The sequence below is a fragment of the Hyla sarda genome, chromosome 8 (assembly GCF_029499605.1).
Source record: "Hyla sarda isolate aHylSar1 chromosome 8, aHylSar1.hap1, whole genome shotgun sequence".
NCBI classification, from domain to species: domain Eukaryota; kingdom Metazoa; phylum Chordata; class Amphibia; order Anura; family Hylidae; genus Hyla; species Hyla sarda.
The window spans coordinates 113,521,243-113,544,249 of record NC_079196.1 but is presented as its reverse complement, the minus strand read 5'-3'; the positions used below and the strand labels follow the sequence as shown (position 1 = coordinate 113,544,249).

The 23,007-nt window shown below is 43.4% G+C and overlaps 13 pseudogenes; all 13 read left to right on the top strand.

Annotated features, from left to right (window-relative positions):
• The first annotated feature begins 870 nt into the window (after positions 1-870).
• Positions 871-1,135, top strand: LOC130288531 (U2 spliceosomal RNA; annotated as a pseudogene).
• A 1,467-nt stretch (positions 1,136-2,602) lies between these two features.
• Positions 2,603-2,867, top strand: LOC130286107 (U2 spliceosomal RNA; annotated as a pseudogene).
• A 1,469-nt stretch (positions 2,868-4,336) lies between these two features.
• On the top strand, positions 4,337-4,600 carry LOC130286233 (U2 spliceosomal RNA; annotated as a pseudogene).
• Positions 4,601-6,073: 1,473 nt separating this feature from the next.
• Positions 6,074-6,340, top strand: LOC130288660 (U2 spliceosomal RNA; annotated as a pseudogene).
• Positions 6,341-7,804: 1,464 nt separating this feature from the next.
• LOC130287929 (U2 spliceosomal RNA) lies at positions 7,805-8,069 on the top strand (annotated as a pseudogene).
• A 1,466-nt stretch (positions 8,070-9,535) lies between these two features.
• LOC130286231 (U2 spliceosomal RNA) lies at positions 9,536-9,799 on the top strand (annotated as a pseudogene).
• Positions 9,800-11,259: 1,460 nt separating this feature from the next.
• LOC130286230 (U2 spliceosomal RNA) lies at positions 11,260-11,523 on the top strand (annotated as a pseudogene).
• Positions 11,524-12,987: 1,464 nt separating this feature from the next.
• Positions 12,988-13,251, top strand: LOC130286229 (U2 spliceosomal RNA; annotated as a pseudogene).
• Positions 13,252-14,715: 1,464 nt separating this feature from the next.
• On the top strand, positions 14,716-14,979 carry LOC130287614 (U2 spliceosomal RNA; annotated as a pseudogene).
• A 1,468-nt stretch (positions 14,980-16,447) lies between these two features.
• On the top strand, positions 16,448-16,711 carry LOC130286228 (U2 spliceosomal RNA; annotated as a pseudogene).
• A 1,472-nt stretch (positions 16,712-18,183) lies between these two features.
• On the top strand, positions 18,184-18,448 carry LOC130287928 (U2 spliceosomal RNA; annotated as a pseudogene).
• A 1,452-nt stretch (positions 18,449-19,900) lies between these two features.
• Positions 19,901-20,164, top strand: LOC130286226 (U2 spliceosomal RNA; annotated as a pseudogene).
• Positions 20,165-21,628: 1,464 nt separating this feature from the next.
• Positions 21,629-21,892, top strand: LOC130286224 (U2 spliceosomal RNA; annotated as a pseudogene).
• Positions 21,893-23,007: the final 1,115 nt, after the last annotated feature.

Here is a 23,007-nt window from a genome sequence, read left to right as displayed (position 1 = left end):
GAGTGAGTGAGAGTGAATGAGTGAGTGAGTGATTGAGTGAGTGAGTGAGTGAGAACAAATGAGTTAAAGCAAGTGAGTGAGAGAGATCGAATGAATGAAAGTCTGAATGACAGAAAGAAAAAAGGATGAAGAAAGAAGCATGAAGAAAAAAAAATGTATATGGAGTTGCTGACATGAGTGCAATCTACAAAGCCGTTGAGGCTGATCCTCATGGGAGGATTATTGCACCAGGACCCTTAGCACTTTTAAAATGCCATTCAATGCCACGGGCTAGATGTAAACTGCAGATGACCATGTTGTGGTAGTTACCATGGATACCCAAGTGATGTGTGAGCTAACACATAGGCCCAACAGATTCCAAGAAGGCCAGAATCACCAGCGGCACCACCATCGATTGTCAGGTCACCCGGATTCAGCAAATACCAGAGTCCAAAATGATGCAGGTTTATACTGTTAATTTTCAGTTTATCGTTACAGTTGGTGTTATTCCATGTCGGAAGGGACGCAGCTACAGCCAGTGGGGTAACTAGAGACAGGCAGGCAGCTATGTGCAACAAAGGTAGGCGTGTTGTTTTCATATGCAGATCTGAAATATTGTCTTATATGCAAGAGGAGGAGTGATGGGGGTTCAGGCAAAAGCCAGGCTATGGATTGCATTGCTAAATGCTCCATCAGAGTGCAATGGTCGCCTGTCCTTTTTTTAAGTGATGATGTGGGTTTAGCCTGTGCTGTATGTATGTATGGGTGGCTGACTGCCACCCACCCAGAAAGTGTATGGGAGGCTGGTTGGCTGCCAGCCTTCCTTCCATTCCTATGAGTAATGTGAGTGCTCATGAAGGGGACATGGTTGGGTCCACCCCTTTCCCGGTTATCCCCTCTAGGCCTTTTGGCTTAGATCAAGTGTAAAAAAAAGAAAGGATCTTGCGACAGATTGCATCCTGAGGCACGTTTTTTTTTGTGTGAATACTTGCACTTGGGTGACTTGTGAGCACATACTGATACATACGTTCCCTATCTGGGGACCATAAATTAAATGGATTTTTGAGAAAGGGAGCTGATTTGGAAGCTTGCTTCTGTCGCCCTATGCATTGACCCGATGTGGCAGTATCTTCGGGTAGTGAACAGTGCACCACCCCCATTCCAGTGTTAAACAAGAAAGATTCTCATTTAATCCTCCGTGGGTGAGAATTTGAGTTTGAGAATTGGAGACCAAAATGATGAGTTGCACTGACTGGTTTATGAACGTCTATTCATTTAGCGTTTTAATGACCATGTTTGCACACTGATTGGTGTAAAAAAATAAAATAAAACTAAATAATAATAATCTAGCACACCTGTGCAGGTTTGACATGACATGACAGGTAGCTGTCTTGTGGGTGGTGCTGAATCCTGTTAAATGACATGAGGGTCTCATGCCTATACACAAGGGTGTGTCATTGCTGTTGCTTGACCATGCATTGGTTTCTGTGGTCAGTGAATGATAAAAACAAAATTTACCATCCATTGATGGATGGGAAATCCGCCATGAGGCATTTGTTTTTAGAAACTGCTGCTCACAACCAATGTTGCAATGGAGTGTCTCCATCTGCTGGTGGTATTGGAAAGGCATTAGTGCTATGACAGGGTCTGAAGAAGAAGAAGAAGAAGACGGAAAAAAATATATATAAAAAGAAAAAGAGAGAGAGAGAGAGAGAGACTGACTTAGTGAGCGAGTGAGTGAGAGAGTGAGAGTGAGTGAGAGTGAATGAGTGAGTGAGTGATTGAGTGAGTGAGTGAGTGAGTGAGAACAAATGAGTTAAAGCAAGTGAGTGAGAGAGATCGAATGAATGAAAGTCTGAATGACAGAAAGAAAAAAGGATGAAGAAAGAAGCATGAAGAAAAAAAAATGTATATGGAGTTGCTGACATGAGTGCAATCTACAAAGCCGTTGAGGCTGATCCTCATGGGAGGATTATTGCACCAGGACCCTTAGCACTTTTAAAATGCCATTCAATGCCACGGGCTAGATGTAAACTGCAGATGACCATGTTGTGGTAGTTACCATGGATACCCAAGTGATGTGTGAGCTAACACATAGGCCCAACAGATTCCAAGAAGGCCAGAATCACCAGCGGCACCACCATCGATTGTCAGGTCACCCGGATTCAGCAAATACCAGAGTCCAAAATGATGCAGGTTTATACTGTTAATTTTCAGTTTATCGTTACAGTTGGTGTTATTCCATGTCGGAAGGGACGCAGCTACAGCCAGTGGGGTAACTAGAGACAGGCAGGCAGCTATGTGCAACAAAGGTAGGCGTGTTGTTTTCATATGCAGATCTGAAATATTGTCTTATATGCAAGAGGAGGAGTGATGGGGGTTCAGGCAAAAGCCAGGCTATGGATTGCATTGCTAAATGCTCCATCAGAGTGCAATGGTCGCCTGTCCTTTTTTTAAGTGATGATGTGGGTTTAGCCTGTGCTGTATGTATGTATGGGTGGCTGACTGCCACCCACCCAGAAAGTGTATGGGAGGCTGGTTGGCTGCCAGCCTTCCTTCCATTCCTATGAGTAATGTGAGTGCTCATGAAGGGGACATGGTTGGGTCCACCCCTTTCCCGGTTATCCCCTCTAGGCCTTTTGGCTTAGATCAAGTGTAAAAAAAGAAATGATCTTGCGACAGATCGCATCCTGAGGCACGTTTTTTTTTTGTGTGAATACTTGCACTTGGGTGACTTGTGAGCACATACTGATACATACGTTCCCTATCTGGGGACCATAAATTAAATGGATTTTTGAGAAAGGGAGCTGATTTGGAAGCTTGCTTCTGTCGCCCTATGCATTGACCCGATGTGGCAGTATCTTCGGGTAGTGAACAGTGCACCACCCCATTCCAGTGTTAAACAAGAAAGATTCTCATTTAATCCTCCGTGGGTGAGAATTTGAGTTTGAGAATTGGAGACCAAAATGATGAGTTGCACTGACTGGTTTATGAACGTCTATTCATTTAGCGTTTTAATGACCATGTTTGCACACTGATTGGTGTAAAAAAATAAAATAAAACTAAATAATAATAATCTAGCACACCTGTGCAGGTTTGACATGACATGACAGGTAGCTGTCTTGTGGGTGGTGCTGAATCCTGTTAAATGACATGAGGGTCTCATGCCTATACACAAGGGTGTGTCATTGCTGTTGCTTGACCATGCATTGGTTTCTGTGGTCAGTGAATGATAAAAACAAAATTTACCATCCATTGATGGATGGGAAATCCGCCATGAGGCATTTGTTTTTAGAAACTGCTGCTCACAACCAATGTTGCAATGGAGTGTCTCCATCTGCTGGTGGTATTGGAAAGGCATTAGTGCTATGACAGGGTCTGAAGAAGAAGAAGAAGAAGACGGAAAAAAATATATATAAAAAGAAAAAGAGAGAGAGAGAGAGAGACTGACTTAGTGAGCGAGTGAGTGAGAGAGTGAGAGTGAGTGAGAGTGAATGAATGAGTGAGTGAGTGATTGAGTGAGTGAGTGAGTGAGTGAGAACAAATGAGTTAAAGCAAGTGAGTGAGAGAGATCGAATGAATGAAAGTCTGAATGACAGAAAGAAAAAAGGATGAAGAAAGAAGCATGAAGAAAAAAAAAATGTATATGGAGTTGCTGACATGAGTGCAATCTACAAAGCCGTTGAGGCTGATCCTCATGGGAGGATTATTGCACCAGGACCCTTAGCACTTTTAAAATGCCATTCAATGCCACGGGCTAGATGTAAACTGCAGATGACCATGTTGTGGTAGTTACCATGGATACCCAAGTGATGTGTGAGCTAACACATAGGCCCAACAGATTCCAAGAAGGCCAGAATCACCAGCGGCACCACCATCGATTGTCAGGTCACCCGGATTCAGCAAATACCAGAGTCCAAAATGATGCAGGTTTATACTGTTAATTTTCAGTTTATCGTTACAGTTGGTGTTATTCCATGTCGGAAGGGACGCAGCTACAGCCAGTGGGGTAACTAGAGACAGGCAGGCAGCTATGTGCAACAAAGGTAGGCGTGTTGTTTTCATATGCAGATCTGAAATATTGTCTTATATGCAAGAGGAGGAGTGATGGGGGTTCAGGCAAAAGCCAGGCTATGGATTGCATTGCTAAATGCTCCATCAGAGTGCAATGGTCGCCTGTCCTTTTTTTAAGTGATGATGTGGGTTTAGCCTGTGCTGTATGTATGTATGGGTGGCTGACTGCCACCCACCCAGAAAGTGTATGGGAGGCTGGTTGGCTGCCAGCCTTCCTTCCATTCCTATGAGTAATGTGAGTGCTCATGAAGGGGACATGGTTGGGTCCACCCCTTTCCCGGTTATCCCCTCTAGGCCTTTTGGCTTAGATCAAGTGTAAAAAAAGAAAGGATCTTGCGACAGATCGCATCCTGAGGCACGTTTTTTTTTGTGTGAATACTTGCACTTGGGTGACTTGTGAGCACATACTGATACATACGTTCCCTATCTGGGGACCATAAATTAAATGGATTTTTGAGAAAGGGAGCTGATTTGGAAGCTTGCTTCTGTCGCCCTATGCATTGACCCGATGTGGCAGTATCTTCGGGTAGTGAACAGTGCACCACCCCATTCCAGTGTTAAACAAGAAAGATTCTCATTTAATCCTCCGTGGGTGAGAATTTGAGTTTGAGAATTGGAGACCAAAATGATGAGTTGCACTGACTGGTTTATGAACGTCTATTCATTTAGCGTTTTAATGACCATGTTTGCACACTGATTGGTGTAAAAAAATAAAATAAAACTAAATAATAATAATCTAGCACACCTGTGCAGGTTTGACATGACATGACAGGTAGCTGTCTTGTGGGTGGTGCTGAATCCTGTTAAATGACATGAGGGTCTCATGCCTATACACAAGGGTGTGTCATTGCTGTTGCTTGACCATGCATTGGTTTCTGTGGTCAGTGAATGATAAAAACAAAATGTACCATCCATTGATGGATGGGAAATCCGCCATGAGGCATTTGTTTTTAGAAACTGCTGCTCACAACCAATGTTGCAATGGAGTGTCTCCATCTGCTGGTGGTATTGGAAAGGCATTAGTGCTATGACAGGGTCTGAAGAAGAAGAAGAAGAAGAAGAAGAAGACGGAAAAAAATATATATAAAAAGAAAAAGAGAGAGAGAGAGAGAGACTGACTTAGTGAGCGAGTGAGTGAGAGAGTGAAAGTGAGTGAGAGTGAATGAGTGAGTGAGTGATTGAGTGAGTGAGTGAGTGAGTGAGAACAAATGAGTTAAAGCAAGTGAGTGAGAGAGATCGAATGAATGAAAGTCTGAATGACAGAAAGAAAAAAGGATGAAGAAAGAAGCATGAAGAAAAAAAAATGTATATGGAGTTGCTGACATGAGTGCAATCTACAAAGCCGTTGAGGCTGATCCTCATGGGAGGATTATTGCACCAGGACCCTTAGCACTTTTAAAATGCCATTCAATGCCACGGGCTAGATGTAAACTGCAGATGACCATGTTGTGGTAGTTACCATGGATACCCAAGTGATGTGTGAGCTAACACATAGGCCCAACAGATTCCAAGAAGGCCAGAATCACCAGCGGCACCACCATCGATTGTCAGGTCACCCGGATTCAGCAAATACCAGAGTCCAAAATGATGCAGGTTTATACTGTTAATTTTCAGTTTATCGTTACAGTTGGTGTTATTCCATGTCGGAAGGGACGCAGCTACAGCCAGTGGGGTAACTAGAGACAGGCAGGCAGCTATGTGCAACAAAGGTAGGCGTGTTATTTTCATATGCAGATCTGAAATATTGTCTTATATGCAAGAGGAGGAGTGATGGGGGTTCAGGCAAAAGCCAGGCTATGGATTGCATTGCTAAATGCTCCATCAGAGTGCAATGGTCGCCTGTCCTTTTTTTAAGTGATGATGTGGGTTTAGCCTGTGCTGTATGTATGTATGGGTGGCTGACTGCCACCCACCCAGAAAGTGTATGGGAGGCTGGTTGGCTGCCAGCCTTCCTTCCATTCCTATGAGTAATGTGAGTGCTCATGAAGGGGACATGGTTGGGTCCACCCCTTTCCCGGTTATCCCATCTAGGCCTTTTGGCTTAGATCAAGTGTAAAAAAAGAAAGGATCTTGCGACAGATCGCATCCTGAGGCACGTTTTTTTTTTTTGTGTGAATACTTGCACTTGGGTGACTTGTGAGCACATACTGATACATACGTTCCCTATCTGGGGACCATAAATTAAATGGATTTTTGAGAAAGGGAGCTGATTTGGAAGCTTGCTTCTGTCGCCCTATGCATTGACCCGATGTGGCAGTATCTTCGGGTAGTGAACAGTGCACCACCCCATTCCAGTGTTAAACAAGAAAGATTCTCATTTAATCCTCCGTGGGTGAGAATTTGAGTTTGAGAATTGGAGACCAAAATGATGAGTTGCACTGACTGGTTTATGAACGTCTATTCATTTAGCGTTTTAATGACCATGTTTGCACACTGATTGGTGTAAAAAAATAAAATAAAACTAAATAATTATAATCTAGCACACCTGTGCAGGTTTGACATGACATGACAGGTAGCTGTCTTGTGGGTGGTGCTGAATCCTGTTAAATGACATGAGGGTCTCATGCCTATACACAAGGGTGTGTCATTGCTGTTGCTTGACCATGCATTGGTTTCTGTGGTCAGTGAATGATAAAAACAAAATTTACCATCCATTGATGGATGGGAAATCCGCCATGAGGCATTTGTTTTTAGAAACTGCTGCTCACAACCAATGTTGCAATGGAGTGTCTCCATCTGCTGGTGGTATTGGAAAGGCATTAGTGCTATGACAGGGTCTGAAGAAGAAGAAGAAGAAGACGGAAAAAAATATATATAAAAAGAAAAAGAGAGAGAGAGAGAGAGACTGACTTAGTGAGCGAGTGAGTGAGAGAGTGAGAGTGAGTGAGAGTGAATGAGTGAGTGAGTGATTGAGTGAGTGAGTGAGTGAGTGAGAACAAATGAGTTAAAGCAAGTGAGTGAGAGAGATCGAATGAATGAAAGTCTGAATGACAGAAAGAAAAAAGGATGAAGAAAGAAGCATGAAGAAAAAAAAATGTATATGGAGTTGCTGACATGAGTGCAATCTACAAAGCCGTTGAGGCTGATCCTCATGGGAGGATTATTGCACCAGGACCCTTAGCACTTTTAAAATGCCATTCAATGCCACGGGCTAGATGTAAACTGCAGATGACCATGTTGTGGTAGTTACCATGGATACCCAAGTGATGTGTGAGCTAACACATAGGCCCAACAGATTCCAAGAAGGCCAGAATCACCAGCGGCACCACCATCGATTGTCAGGTCACCCGGATTCAGCAAATACCAGAGTCCAAAATGATGCAGGTTTATACTGTTAATTTTCAGTTTATCGTTACAGTTGGTGTTATTCCATGTCGGAAGGGACGCAGCTACAGCCAGTGGGGTAACTAGAGACAGGCAGGCAGCTATGTGCAACAAAGGTAGGCGTGTTGTTTTCATATGCAGATCTGAAATATTGTCTTATATGCAAGAGGAGGAGTGATGGGGGTTCAGGCAAAAGCCAGGCTATGGATTGCATTGCTAAATGCTCCATCAGAGTGCAATGGTCGCCTGTCCTTTTTTTAAGTGATGATGTGGGTTTAGCCTGTGCTGTATGTATGTATGGGTGGCTGACTGCCACCCACCCAGAAAGTGTATGGGAGGCTGGTTGGCTGCCAGCCTTCCTTCCATTCCTATGAGTAATGTGAGTGCTCATGAAGTGGACATGGTTGGGTCCACCCCTTTCCCGGTTATCCCCTCTAGGCCTTTTGGCTTAGATCAAGTGTAAAAAAAGAAAGGATCTTGCGACAGATCGCATCCTGAGGCACGTTTTTTTTTTGTGTGAATACTTGCACTTGGGTGACTTGTGAGCACATACTGATACATACGTTCCCTATCTGGGGACCATAAATTAAATGGATTTTTGAGAAAGGGAGCTGATTTGGAAGCTTGCTTCTGTCGCCCTATGCATTGACCCGATGTGGCAGTATCTTCGGGTAGTGAACAGTGCACCACCCCATTCCAGTGTTAAACAAGAAAGATTCTCATTTAATCCTCCGTGGGTGAGAATTTGAGTTTGAGAATTGGAGACCAAAATGATGAGTTGCACTGACTGGTTTATGAACGTCTATTCATTTAGCGTTTTAATGACCATGTTTGCACACTGATTGGTGTAAAAAAATAAAATAAAACTAAATAATAATAATCTAGCACACCTGTGCAGGTTTGACATGACATGACAGGTAGCTGTCTTGTGGGTGGTGCTGAATCCTGTTAAATGACATGAGGGTCTCATGCCTATACACAAGGGTGTGTCATTGCTGTTGCTTGACCATGCATTGGTTTCTGTGGTCAGTGAATGATAAAAACAAAATTTACCATCCATTGATGGATGGGAAATCCGCCATGAGGCATTTGTTTTTAGAAACTGCTGCTCACAACCAATGTTGCAATGGAGTGTCTCCATCTGCTGGTGGTATTGGAAAGGCATTAGTGCTATGACAGGGTCTGAAGAAGAAGAAGAAGAAGACGGAAAAAAATATATATAAAAAGAAAAAGAGAGAGAGAGAGAGAGAGACTGACTTAGTGAGCGAGTGAGTGAGAGAGTGAGAGTGAGTGAGAGTGAATGAGTGAGTGAGTGATTGAGTGAGTGAGTGAGTGAGTGAGAACAAATGAGTTAAAGCAAGTGAGTGAGAGAGATCGAATGAATGAAAGTCTGAATGACAGAAAGAAAAAAGGATGAAGAAAGAAGCATGAAGAAAAAAAAATGTATATGGAGTTGCTGACATGAGTGCAATCTACAAAGCCGTTGAGGCTGATCCTCATGGGAGGATTATTGCACCAGGACCCTTAGCACTTTTAAAATGCCATTCAATGCCACGGGCTAGATGTAAACTGCAGATGACCATGTTGTGGTAGTTACCATGGATACCCAAGTGATGTGTGAGCTAACACATAGGCCCAACAGATTCCAAGAAGGCCAGAATCACCAGCGGCACCACCATCGATTGTCAGGTCACCCGGATTCAGCAAATACCAGAGTCCAAAATGATGCAGGTTTATACTGTTAATTTTCAGTTTATCGTTACAGTTGGTGTTATTCCATGTCGGAAGGGACGCAGCTACAGCCAGTGGGGTAACTAGAGACAGGCAGGCAGCTATGTGCAACAAAGGTAGGCGTGTTGTTTTCATATGCAGATCTGAAATATTGTCTTATATGCAAGAGGAGGAGTGATGGGGGTTCAGGCAAAAGCCAGGCTATGGATTGCATTGCTAAATGCTCCATCAGAGTGCAATGGTCGCCTGTCCTTTTTTTAAGTGATGATGTGGGTTTAGCCTGTGCTGTATGTATGTATGGGTGGCTGACTGCCACCCACCCAGAAAGTGTATGGGAGGCTGGTTGGCTGCCAGCCTTCCTTCCATTCCTATGAGTAATGTGAGTGCTCATGAAGTGGACATGGTTGGGTCCACCCCTTTCCCGGTTATCCCCTCTAGGCCTTTTGGCTTAGATCAAGTGTAAAAAAAGAAAGGATCTTGCGACAGATCGCATCCTGAGGCACGTTTTTTTTTGTGTGAATACTTGCACTTGGGTGACTTGTGAGCACATACTGATACATACGTTCCCTATCTGGGGACCATAAATTAAATGGATTTTTGAGAAAGGGAGCTGATTTGGAAGCTTGCTTCTGTCGCCCTATGCATTGACCCGATGTGGCAGTATCTTCGGGTAGTGAACAGTGCACCACCCCATTCCAGTGTTAAACAAGAAAGATTCTCATTTAATCCTCCGTGGGTGAGAATTTGAGTTTGAGAATTGGAGACCAAAATGATGAGTTGCACTGACTGGTTTATGAACGTCTATTCATTTAGCGTTTTAATGACCATGTTTGCACACTGATTGGTGTAAAAAAATAAAATAAAACTAAATAATAATAATCTAGCACACCTGTGCAGGTTTGACATGACATGACAGGTAGCTGTCTTGTGGGTGGTGCTGAATCCTGTTAAATGACATGAGGGTCTCATGCCTATACACAAGGGTGTGTCATTGCTGTTGCTTGACCATGCATTGGTTTCTGTGGTCAGTGAATGATAAAAACAAAATTTACCATCCATTGATGGATGGGAAATCCGCCATGAGGCATTTGTTTTTAGAAACTGCTGCTCACAACCAATGTTGCAATGGAGTGTCTCCATCTGCTGGTGGTATTGGAAAGGCATTAGTGCTATGACAGGGTCTGAAGAAGAAGAAGAAGAAGACGGAAAAAAATATATATAAAAAGAAAAAGAGAGAGAGAGAGACTGACTTAGTGAGCGAGTGAGTGAGAGAGTGAGAGTGAGTGAGAGTGAATGAGTGAGTGAGTGATTGAGTGAGTGAGTGAGTGAGTGAGAACAAATGAGTTAAAGCAAGTGAGTGAGAGAGATCGAATGAATGAAAGTCTGAATGACAGAAAGAAAAAAGGATGAAGAAAGAAGCATGAAGAAAAAAAAATGTATATGGAGTTGCTGACATGAGTGCAATCTACAAAGCCGTTGAGGCTGATCCTCATGGGAGGATTATTGCACCAGGACCCTTAGCACTTTTAAAATGCCATTCAATGCCACGGGCTAGATGTAAACTGCAGATGACCATGTTGTGGTAGTTACCATGGATACCCAAGTGATGTGTGAGCTAACACATAGGCCCAACAGATTCCAAGAAGGCCAGAATCACCAGCGGCACCACCATCGATTGTCAGGTCACCCGGATTCAGCAAATACCAGAGTCCAAAATGATGCAGGTTTATACTGTTAATTTTCAGTTTATCGTTACAGTTGGTGTTATTCCATGTCGGAAGGGACGCAGCTACAGCCAGTGGGGTAACTAGAGACAGGCAGGCAGCTATGTGCAACAAAGGTAGGCGTGTTGTTTTCATATGCAGATCTGAAATATTGTCTTATATGCAAGAGGAGGAGTGATGGGGGTTCAGGCAAAAGCCAGGCTATGGATTGCATTGCTAAATGCTCCATCAGAGTGCAATGGTCGCCTGTCCTTTTTTTAAGTGATGATGTGGGTTTAGCCTGTGCTGTATGTATGTATGGGTGGCTGACTGCCACCCACCCAGAAAGTGTATGGGAGGCTGGTTGGCTGCCAGCCTTCCTTCCATTCCTATGAGTAATGTGAGTGCTCATGAAGGGGACATGGTTGGGTCCACCCCTTTCCCGGTTATCCCCTCTAGGCCTTTTGGCTTAGATCAAGTGTAAAAAAAGAAAGGATCTTGCGACAGATCGCATCCTGAGGCACGTTTTTTTTTGTGTGAATACTTGCACTTGGGTGACTTGTGAGCACATACTGATACATACGTTCCCTATCTGGGGACCATAAATTAAATGGATTTTTGAGAAAGGGAGCTGATTTGGAAGCTTGCTTCTGTCGCCCTATGCATTGACCCGATGTGGCAGTATCTTCGGGTAGTGAACAGTGCACCACCCCATTCCAGTGTTAAACAAGAAAGATTCTCATTTAATCCTCCGTGGGTGAGAATTTGAGTTTGAGAATTGGAGACCAAAATGATGAGTTGCACTGACTGGTTTATGAACGTCTATTCATTTAGCGTTTTAATGACCATGTTTGCACACTGATTGGTGTAAAAAAATAAAATAAAACTAAATAATAATAATCTAGCACACCTGTGCAGGTTTGACATGACATGACAGGTAGCTGTCTTGTGGGTGGTGCTGAATCCTGTTAAATGACATGAGGGTCTCATGCCTATACACAAGGGTGTGTCATTGCTGTTGCTTGACCATGCATTGGTTTCTGTGGTCAGTGAATGATAAAAACAAAATTTACCATCCATTGATGGATGGGAAATCCGCCATGAGGCATTTGTTTTTAGAAACTGCTGCTCACAACCAATGTTGCAATGGAGTGTCTCCATCTGCTGGTGGTATTGGAAAGGCATTAGTGCTATGACAGGGTCTGAAGAAGAAGAAGAAGAAGACGGAAAAAAATATATATAAAAAGAAAAAGAGAGAGAGAGAGAGAGACTGACTTAGTGAGCGAGTGAGTGAGAGAGTGAGAGTGAGTGAGAGTGAATGAGTGAGTGAGTGATTGAGTGAGTGAGTGAGTGAGTGAGAACAAATGAGTTAAAGCAAGTGAGTGAGAGAGATCGAATGAATGAAAGTCTGAATGACAGAAAGAAAAAAGGATGAAGAAAGAAGCATGAAGAAAAAAAAATGTATATGGAGTTGCTGACATGAGTGCAATCTACAAAGCCGTTGAGGCTGATCCTCATGGGAGGATTATTGCACCAGGACCCTTAGCACTTTTAAAATGCCATTCAATGCCACGGGCTAGATGTAAACTGCAGATGACCATGTTGTGGTAGTTACCATGGATACCCAAGTGATGTGTGAGCTAACACATAGGCCCAACAGATTCCAAGAAGGCCAGAATCACCAGCGGCACCACCATCGATTGTCAGGTCACCCGGATTCAGCAAATACCAGAGTCCAAAATGATGCAGGTTTATACTGTTAATTTTCAGTTTATCGTTACAGTTGGTGTTATTCCATGTCGGAAGGGACGCAGCTACAGCCAGTGGGGTAACTAGAGACAGGCAGGCAGCTATGTGCAACAAAGGTAGGCGTGTTGTTTTCATATGCAGATCTGAAATATTGTCTTATATGCAAGAGGAGGAGTGATGGGGGTTCAGGCAAAAGCCAGGCTATGGATTGCATTGCTAAATGCTCCATCAGAGTGCAATGGTCGCCTGTCCTTTTTTTAAGTGATGATGTGGGTTTAGCCTGTGCTGTATGTATGTATGGGTGGCTGACTGCCACCCACCCAGAAAGTGTATGGGAGGCTGGTTGGCTGCCAGCCTTCCTTCCATTCCTATGAGTAATGTGAGTGCTCATGAAGGGGACATGGTTGGGTCCACCCCTTTCCCGGTTATCCCCTCTAGGCCTTTTGGCTTAGATCAAGTGTAAAAAAAGAAAGGATCTTGCGACAGATCGCATCCTGAGGCACGTTTTTTTTTGTGTGAATACTTGCACTTGGGTGACTTGTGAGCACATACTGATACATACGTTCCCTATCTGGGGACCATAAATTAAATGGATTTTTGAGAAAGGGAGCTGATTTGGAAGCTTGCTTCTGTCGCCCTATGCATTGACCCGATGTGGCAGTATCTTCGGGTAGTGAACAGTGCACCACCCCATTCCAGTGTTAAACAAGAAAGATTCTCATTTAATCCTCCGTGGGTGAGAATTTGAGTTTGAGAATTGGAGACCAAAATGATGAGTTGCACTGACTGGTTTATGAACGTCTATTCATTTAGCGTTTTAATGACCATGTTTGCACACTGATTGGTGTAAAAAAATAAAATAAAACTAAATAATAATAATCTAGCACACCTGTGCAGGTTTGACATGACATGACAGGTAGCTGTCTTGTGGGTGGTGCTGAATCCTGTTAAATGACATGAGGGTCTCATGCCTATACACAAGGGTGTGTCATTGCTGTTGCTTGACCATGCATTGGTTTCTGTGGTCAGTGAATGATAAAAACAAAATTTACCATCCATTGATGGATGGGAAATCCGCCATGAGGCATTTGTTTTTAGAAACTGCTGCTCACAACCAATGTTGCAATGGAGTGTCTCCATCTGCTGGTGGTATTGGAAAGGCATTAGTGCTATGACAGGGTCTGAAGAAGAAGAAGAAGAAGACGGAAAAAAATATATATAAAAAGAAAAAGAGAGAGAGAGAGAGAGACTGACTTAGTGAGCGAGTGAGTGAGAGAGTGAGAGTGAGTGAGAGTGAATGAGTGAGTGAGTGATTGAGTGAGTGAGTGAGTGAGTGAGAACAAATGAGTTAAAGCAAGTGAGTGAGAGAGATCGAATGAATGAAAGTCTGAATGACAGAAAGAAAAAAGGATGAAGAAAGAAGCATGAAGAAAAAAAAATGTATATGGAGTTGCTGACATGAGTGCAATCTACAAAGCCGTTGAGGCTGATCCTCATGGGAGGATTATTGCACCAGGACCCTTAGCACTTTTAAAATGCCATTCAATGCCACGGGCTAGATGTAAACTGCAGATGACCATGTTGTGGTAGTTACCATGGATACCCAAGTGATGTGTGAGCTAACACATAGGCCCAACAGATTCCAAGAAGGCCAGAATCACCAGCGGCACCACCATCGATTGTCAGGTCACCCGGATTCAGCAAATACCAGAGTCCAAAATGATGCAGGTTTATACTGTTAATTTTCAGTTTATCGTTACAGTTGGTGTTATTCCATGTCGGAAGGGACGCAGCTACAGCCAGTGGGGTAACTAGAGACAGGCAGGCAGCTATGTGCAACAAAGGTAGGCGTGTTGTTTTCATATGCAGATCTGAAATATTGTCTTATATGCAAGAGGAGGAGTGATGGGGGTTCAGGCAAAAGCCAGGCTATGGATTGCATTGCTAAATGCTCCATCAGAGTGCAATGGTCGCCTGTCCTTTTTTTAAGTGATGATGTGGGTTTAGCCTGTGCTGTATGTATGTATGGGTGGCTGACTGCCACCCACCCAGAAAGTGTATGAGAGGCTGGTTGGCTGCCAGCCTTCCTTCCATTCCTATGAGTAATGTGAGTGCTCATGAAGGGGACATGGTTGGGTCCACCCCTTTCCCGGTTATCCCCTCTAGGCCTTTTGGCTTAGATCAAGTGTAAAAAAAGAAAGGATCTTGCGACAGATCGCATCCTGAGGCACGTTTTTTTTTGTGTGAATACTTGCACTTGGGTGACTTGTGAGCTCATACTGATACATACGTTCCCTATCTGGGGACCATAAATTAAATGGATTTTTGAGAAAGGGAGCTGATTTGGAAGCTTGCTTCTGTCGCCCTATGCATTGACCCGATGTGGCAGTATCTTCGGGTAGTGAACAGTGCACCACCCCATTCCAGTGTTAAACAAGAAAGATTCTCATTTAATCCTCCGTGGGTGAGAATTTGAGTTTGAGAATTGGAGACCAAAATGATGAGTTGCACTGACTGGTTTATGAACGTCTATTCATTTAGCGTTTTAATGACCATGTTTGCACACTGATTGGTGTAAAAAAATAAAATAAAACTAAATAATAATAATCTAGCACACCTGTGCAGGTTTGACATGACATGACAGGTAGCTGTCTTGTGGGTGGTGCTGAATCCTGTTAAATGACATGAGGGTCTCATGCCTATACACAAGGGTGTGTCATTGCTGTTGCTTGACCATGCATTGGTTTCTGTGGTCAGTGAATGATAAAAACAAAATTTACCATCCATTGATGGATGGGAATTCCGCCATGAGGCATTTGTTTTTAGAAACTGCTGCTCACAACCAATGTTGCAATGGAGTGTCTCCATCTGCTGGTGGTATTGAAAAGGCATTAGTGCTATGACAGGGTCTGAAGAAGAAGAAGAAGAAGACGGAAAAAAATATATATAAAAAGAAAAAGAGAGAGAGAGAGAGAGACTGACTTAGTGAGCGAGTGAGTGAGAGAGTGAGAGTGAGTGAGAGTGAATGAGTGAGTGAGTGAGTGATTGAGTGAGTGAGTGAGTGAGTGAGAACAAATGAGTTAAAGCAAGTGAGTGAGAGAGATCGAATGAATGAAAGTCTGAATGACAGAAAGAAAAAAGGATGAAGAAAGAAGCATGAAGAAAAAAAAATGTATATGGAGTTGCTGACATGAGTGCAATCTACAAAGCCGTTGAGGCTGATCCTCATGGGAGGATTATTGCACCAGGACCCTTAGCACTTTTAAAATGCCATTCAATGCCACGGGCTAGATGTAAACTGCAGATGACCATGTTGTGGTAGTTACCATGGATACCCAAGTGATGTGTGAGCTAACACATAGGCCCAACAGATTCCAAGAAGGCCAGAATCACCAGCGGCACCACCATCGATTGTCAGGTCACCCGGATTCAGCAAATACCAGAGTCCAAAATGATGCAGGTTTATACTGTTAATTTTCAGTTTATCGTTACAGTTGGTGTTATTCCATGTCGGAAGGGACGCAGCTACAGCCAGTGGGGTAACTAGAGACAGGCAGGCAGCTATGTGCAACAAAGGTAGGCGTGTTGTTTTCATATGCAGATCTGAAATATTGTCTTATATGCAAGAGGAGGAGTGATGGGGGTTCAGGCAAAAGCCAGGCTATGGATTGCATTGCTAAATGCTCCATCAGAGTGCAATGGTCGCCTGTCCTTTTTTTAAGTGATGATGTGGGTTTAGCCTGTGCTGTATGTATGTATGGGTGGCTGACTGCCACCCACCCAGAAAGTGTATTGGAGGCTGGTTGGCTGCCAGCCTTCCTTCCATTCCTATGAGTAATGTGAGTGCTCATGAAGGGGACATGGTTGGGTCCACCCCTTTCCCGGTTATCCCCTCTAGGCCTTTTGGCTTAGATCAAGTGTAAAAAAAGAAAGGATCTTGCGACAGATCGCATCCTGAGGCACGTTTTTTTTTGTGTGAATACTTGCACTTGGGTGACTTGTGAGCACATACTGATACATACGTTCCCTATCTGGGGACCATAAATTAAATGGATTTTTGAGAAAGGGAGCTGATTTGGAAGCTTGCTTCTGTCGCCCTATGCATTGACCCGATGTGGCAGTATCTTCGGGTAGTGAACAGTGCACCACCCCATTCCAGTGTTAAACAAGAAAGATTCTCATTTAATCCTCCGTGGGTGAGAATTTGAGTTTGAGAATTGGAGACCAAAATGATGAGTTGCACTGACTGGTTTATGAACGTCTATTCATTTAGCGTTTTAATGACCATGTTTGCACACTGATTGGTGTAAAAAAATAAAATAAAACTAAATAATAATAATCTAGCACACCTGTGCAGGTTTGACATGACATGACAGGTAGCTGTCTTGTGGGTGGTGCTGAATCCTGTTAAATGACATGAGGGTCTCATGCCTATACACAAGGGTGTGTCATTGCTGTTGCTTGACCATGCATTGGTTTCTGTGGTCAGTGAATGATAAAAACAAAATTTACCATCCATTGATGGATGGGAAATCCGCCATGAGGCATTTGTTTTTAGAAACTGCTGCTCACAACCAATGTTGCAATGGAGTGTCTCCATCTGCTGGTGGTATTGGAAAGGCATTAGTGCTATGACAGGGTCTGAAGAAGAAGAAGAAGAAGAAGAAGACGGAAAAAAATATATATAAAAAGAAAAAGAGAGAGAGAGAGAGACTGACTTAGTGAGCGAGTGAGTGAGAGAGTGAGAGTGAGTGAGAGTGAATGAGTGAGTGAGTGATTGAGTGAGTGAGTGAGTGAGTGAGTGAGAACAAATGAGTTAAAGCAAGTGAGTGAGAGAGATCGAATGAATGAAAGTCTGAATGACAGAAAGAAAAAAGGATGAAGAAAGAAGCATGAAGAAAAAAAAATGTATATGGAGTTGCTGACATGAGTGCAATCTACAAAGCCGTTGAGGCTGATCCTCATGGGAGGATTATTGCACCAGGACCCTTAGCACTTTTAAAATTCCATTCAATGCCACGGGCTAGATGTAAACTGCAGATGACCATGTTGTGGTAGTTACCATGGATACCCAAGTGATGTGTGAGCTAACACATAGGCCCAACAGATTCCAAGAAGGCCAGAATCACCAGCGGCACCACCATCGATTGTCAGGTCACCCGGATTCAGCAAATACCAGAGTCCAAAATGATGCAGGTTTATACTGTTAATTTTCAGTTTATCGTTACAGTTGGTGTTATTCCATGTCGGAAGGGACGCAGCTACAGCCAGTGGGGTAACTAGAGACAGGCAGGCAGCTATGTGCAACAAAGGTAGGCGTGTTGTTTTCATATGCAGATCTGAAATATTGTCTTATATGCAAGAGGAGGAGTGATGGGGGTTCAGGCAAAAGCCAGGCTATGGATTGCATTGCTAAATGCTCCATCAGAGTGCAATGGTCGCCTGTCCTTTTTTTAAGTGATGATGTGGGTTTAGCCTGTGCTGTATGTATGTATGGGTGGCTGACTGCCACCCACCCAGAAAGTGTATGGGAGGCTGGTTGGCTGCCAGCCTTCCTTCCATTCCTATGAGTAATGTGAGTGCTCATGAAGGGGACATGGTTGGGTCCACCCCTTTCCCGGTTATCCCCTCTAGGCCTTTTGGCTTAGATCAAGTGTAAAAAAAGAAAGGATCTTGCGACAGATCGCATCCTGAGGCACGTTTTTTTTTTGTGTGAATACTTGCACTTGGGTGACTTGTGAGCACATACTGATACATACGTTCCCTATCTGGGGACCATAAATTAAATGGATTTTTGAGAAAGGGAGCTGATTTGGAAGCTTGCTTCTGTCGCCCTATGCATTGACCCGATGTGGCAGTATCTTCGGGTAGTGAACAGTGCACCACCCCATTCCAGTGTTAAACAAGAAAGATTCTCATTTAATCCTCCGTGGGTGAGAATTTGAGTTTGAGAATTGGAGACCAAAATGATGAGTTGCACTGACTGGTTTATGAACGTCTATTCATTTAGCGTTTTAATGACCATGTTTGCACACTGATTGGTGTAAAAAAATAAAATAAAACTAAATAATAATAATCTAGCACACCTGTGCAGGTTTGACATGACATGACAGGTAGCTGTCTTGTGGGTGGTGCTGAATCCTGTTAAATGACATGAGGGTCTCATGCCTATACACAAGGGTGTGTCATTGCTGTTGCTTGACCATGCATTGGTTTCTGTGGTCAGTGAATGATAAAAACAAAATTTACCATCCATTGATGGATGGGAAATCCGCCATGAGGCATTTGTTTTTAGAAACTGCTGCTCACAACCAATGTTGCAATGGAGTGTCTCCATCTGCTGGTGGTATTGGAAAGGCATTAGTGCTATGACAGGGTCTGAAGAAGAAGAAGAAGAAGACGGAAAAAAATATATATAAAAAGAAAAAGAGAGAGAGAGAGAGAGACTGACTTAGTGAGCGAGTGAGTGAGAGAGTGAGAGTGAGTGAGAGTGAATGAGTGAGTGAGTGAGTGAGTGAGTGAGAACAAATGAGTTAAAGCAAGTGAGTGAGAGAGATCGAATGAATGAAAGTCTGAATGACAGAAAGAAAAAAGGATGAAGAAAGAAGCATGAAGAAAAAAAAATGTATATGGAGTTGCTGACATGAGTGCAATCTACAAAGCCGTTGAGGCTGATCCTCATGGGAGGATTATTGCACCAGGACCCTTAGCACTTTTAAAATGCCATTCAATGCCACGGGCTAGATGTAAACTGCAGATGACCCTGTTGTGGTAGTTACCATGGATACCCAAGTGATGTGTGAGCTAACACATAGGCCCAACAGATTCCAAGAAGGCCAGAATCACCAGCGGCACCACCATCGATTGTCAGGTCACCCGGATTCAGCAAATACCAGAGTCCAAAATGATGCAGGTTTATACTGTTAATTTTCAGTTTATCGTTACAGTTGGTGTTATTCCATGTCGGAAGGGACGCAGCTACAGCCAGTGGGGTAACTAGAGACAGGCAGGCAGCTATGTGCAACAAAGGTAGGCGTGTTGTTTTCATATGCAGATCTGAAATATTGTCTTATATGCAAGAGGAGGAGTGATGGGGGTTCAGGCAAAAGCCAGGCTATGGATTGCATTGCTAAATGCTCCATCAGAGTGCAATGGTCGCCTGTCCTTTTTTTAAGTGATGATGTGGGTTTAGCCTGTGCTGTATGTATGTATGGGTGGCTGACTGCCACCCACCCAGAAAGTGTATGGGAGGCTGGTTGGCTGCCAGCCTTCCTTCCATTCCTATGAGTAATGTGAGTGCTCATGAAGGGGACATGGTTGGGTCCACCCCTTTCCCGGTTATCCCCTCTAGGCCTTTTGGCTTAGATCAAGTGTAAAAAAAGAAAGGATCTTGCGACAGATCGCATCCTGAGGCACGTTTTTTTTTGTGTGAATACTTGCACTTGGGTGACTTGTGAGCACATACTGATACATACGTTCCCTATCTGGGGACCATAAATTAAATGGATTTTTGAGAAAGGGAGCTGATTTGGAAGCTTGCTTCTGTCGCCCTATGCATTGACCCGATGTGGCAGTATCTTCGGGTAGTGAACAGTGCACCACCCCATTCCAGTGTTAAACAAGAAAGATTCTCATTTAATCCTCCGTGGGTGAGAATTTGAGTTTGAGAATTGGAGACCAAAATGATGAGTTGCACTGACTGGTTTATGAACGTCTATTCATTTAGCGTTTTAATGACCATGTTTGCACACTGATTGGTGTAAAAAAATAAAATAAAACTAAATAATAATAATCTAGCACACCTGTGCAGGTTTGACATGACATGACAGGTAGCTGTCTTGTGGGTGGTGCTGAATCCTGTTAAATGACATGAGGGTCTCATGCCTATACACAAGGGTGTGTCATTGCTGTTGCTTGACCATGCATTGGTTTCTGTGGTCAGTGAATGATAAAAACAAAATTTACCATCCATTGATGGATGGGAAATCCGCCATGAGGCATTTGTTTTTAGAAACTGCTGCTCACAACCAATGTTGCAATGGAGTGTCTCCATCTGCTGGTGGTATTGGAAAGGCATTAGTGCTATGACAGGGTCTGAAGAAGAAGAAGAAGAAGACGGAAAAAAATATATATAAAAAGAAAAAGAGAGAGAGAGAGAGAGACTGACTTAGTGAGCGAGTGAGTGAGAGAGTGAGAGTGAGTGAGAGTGAATGAGTGAGTGAGTGATTGAGTGAGTGAGTGAGTGAGTGAGAACAAATGAGTTAAAGCAAGTGAGTGAGAGAGATCGAATGAATGAAAGTCTGAATGACAGAAAGAAAAAAGGATGAAGAAAGAAGCATGAAGAAAAAAAAATGTATATGGAGTTGCTGACATGAGTGCAATCTACAAAGCCGTTGAGGCTGATCCTCATGGGAGGATTATTGCACCAGGACCCTTAGCACTTTTAAAATGCCATTCAATGCCACGGGCTAGATGTAAACTGCAGATGACCCTGTTGTGGTAGTTACCATGGATACCCAAGTGATGTGTGAGCTAACACATAGGCCCAACAGATTCCAAGAAGGCCAGAATCACCAGCGGCACCACCATCGATTGTCAGGTCACCCGGATTCAGCAAATACCAGAGTCCAAAATGATGCAGGTTTATACTGTTAATTTTCAGTTTATCGTTACAGTTGGTGTTATTCCATGTCGGAAGGGACGCAGCTACAGCCAGTGGGGTAACTAGAGACAGGCAGGCAGCTATGTGCAACAAAGGTAGGCGTGTTGTTTTCATATGCAGATCTGAAATATTGTCTTATATGCAAGAGGAGGAGTGATGGGGGTTCAGGCAAAAGCCAGGCTATGGATTGCATTGCTAAATGCTCCATCAGAGTGCAATGGTCGCCTGTCCTTTTTTTAAGTGATGATGTGGGTTTAGCCTGTGCTGTATGTATGTATGGGTGGCTGACTGCCACCCACCCAGAAAGTGTATGGGAGGCTGGTTGGCTGCCAGCCTTCCTTCCATTCCTATGAGTAATGTGAGTGCTCATGAAGGGGACATGGTTGGGTCCACCCCTTTCCCGGTTATCCCCTCTAGGCCTTTTGGCTTAGATCAAGTGTAAAAAAAGAAAGGATCTTGCGACAGATCGCATCCTGAGGCACGTTTTTTTTTGTGTGAATACTTGCACTTGGGTGACTTGTGAGCACATACTGATACATACGTTCCCTATCTGGGGACCATAAATTAAATGGATTTTTGAGAAAGGGAGCTGATTTGGAAGCTTGCTTCTGTCGCCCTATGCATTGACCCGATGTGGCAGTATCTTCGGGTAGTGAACAGTGCACCACCCCATTCCAGTGTTAAACAAGAAAGATTCTCATTTAATCCTCCGTGGGTGAGAATTTGAGTTTGAGAATTGGAGACCAAAATGATGAGTTGCACTGACTGGTTTATGAACGTCTATTCATTTAGCGTTTTAATGACCATGTTTGCACACTGATTGGTGTAAAAAAATAAAATAAAACTAAATAATAATAATCTAGCACACCTGTGCAGGTTTGACATGACATGACAGGTAGCTGTCTTGTGGGTGGTGCTGAATCCTGTTAAATGACATGAGGGTCTCATGCCTATACACAAGGGTGTGTCATTGCTGTTGCTTGACCATGCATTGGTTTCTGTGGTCAGTGAATGATAAAAACAAAATTTACCATCCATTGATGGATGGGAAATCCGCCATGAGGCATTTGTTTTTAGAAACTGCTGCTCACAACCAATGTTGCAATGGAGTGTCTCCATCTGCTGGTGGTATTGGAAAGGCATTAGTGCTATGACAGGGTCTGAAGAAGAAGAAGAAGAAGAAGAAGACGGAAAAAAATATATATAAAAAGAAAAAGAGAGAGAGAGAGAGAGACTGACTTAGTGAGCGAGTGAGTGAGAGAGTGAGAGTGAGTGAGAGTGAATGAGTGAGTGAGTGATTGAGTGAGTGAGTGAGTGAGTGAGAACAAATGAGTTAAAGCAAGTGAGTGAGAGAGATCGAATGAATGAAAGTCTGAATGACAGAAAGAAAAAAGGATGAAGAAAGAAGCATGAAGAAAAAAAAATGTATATGGAGTTGCTGACATGAGTGCAATCTACAAAGCCGTTGAGGCTGATCCTCATGGGAGGATTATTGCACCAGGACCCTTAGCACTTTTAAAATGCCATTCAATGCCACGGGCTAGATGTAAACTGCAGATGACCATGTTGTGGTAGTTACCATGGATACCCAAGTGATGTGTGAGCTAACACATAGGCCCAACAGATTCCAAGAAGGCCAGAATCACCAGCGGCACCACCATCGATTGTCAGGTCACCCGGATTCAGCAAATACCAGAGTCCAAAATGATGCAGGTTTATACTGTTAATTTTCAGTTTATCGTTACAGTTGGTGTTATTCCATGTCGGAAGGGACGCAGCTACAGC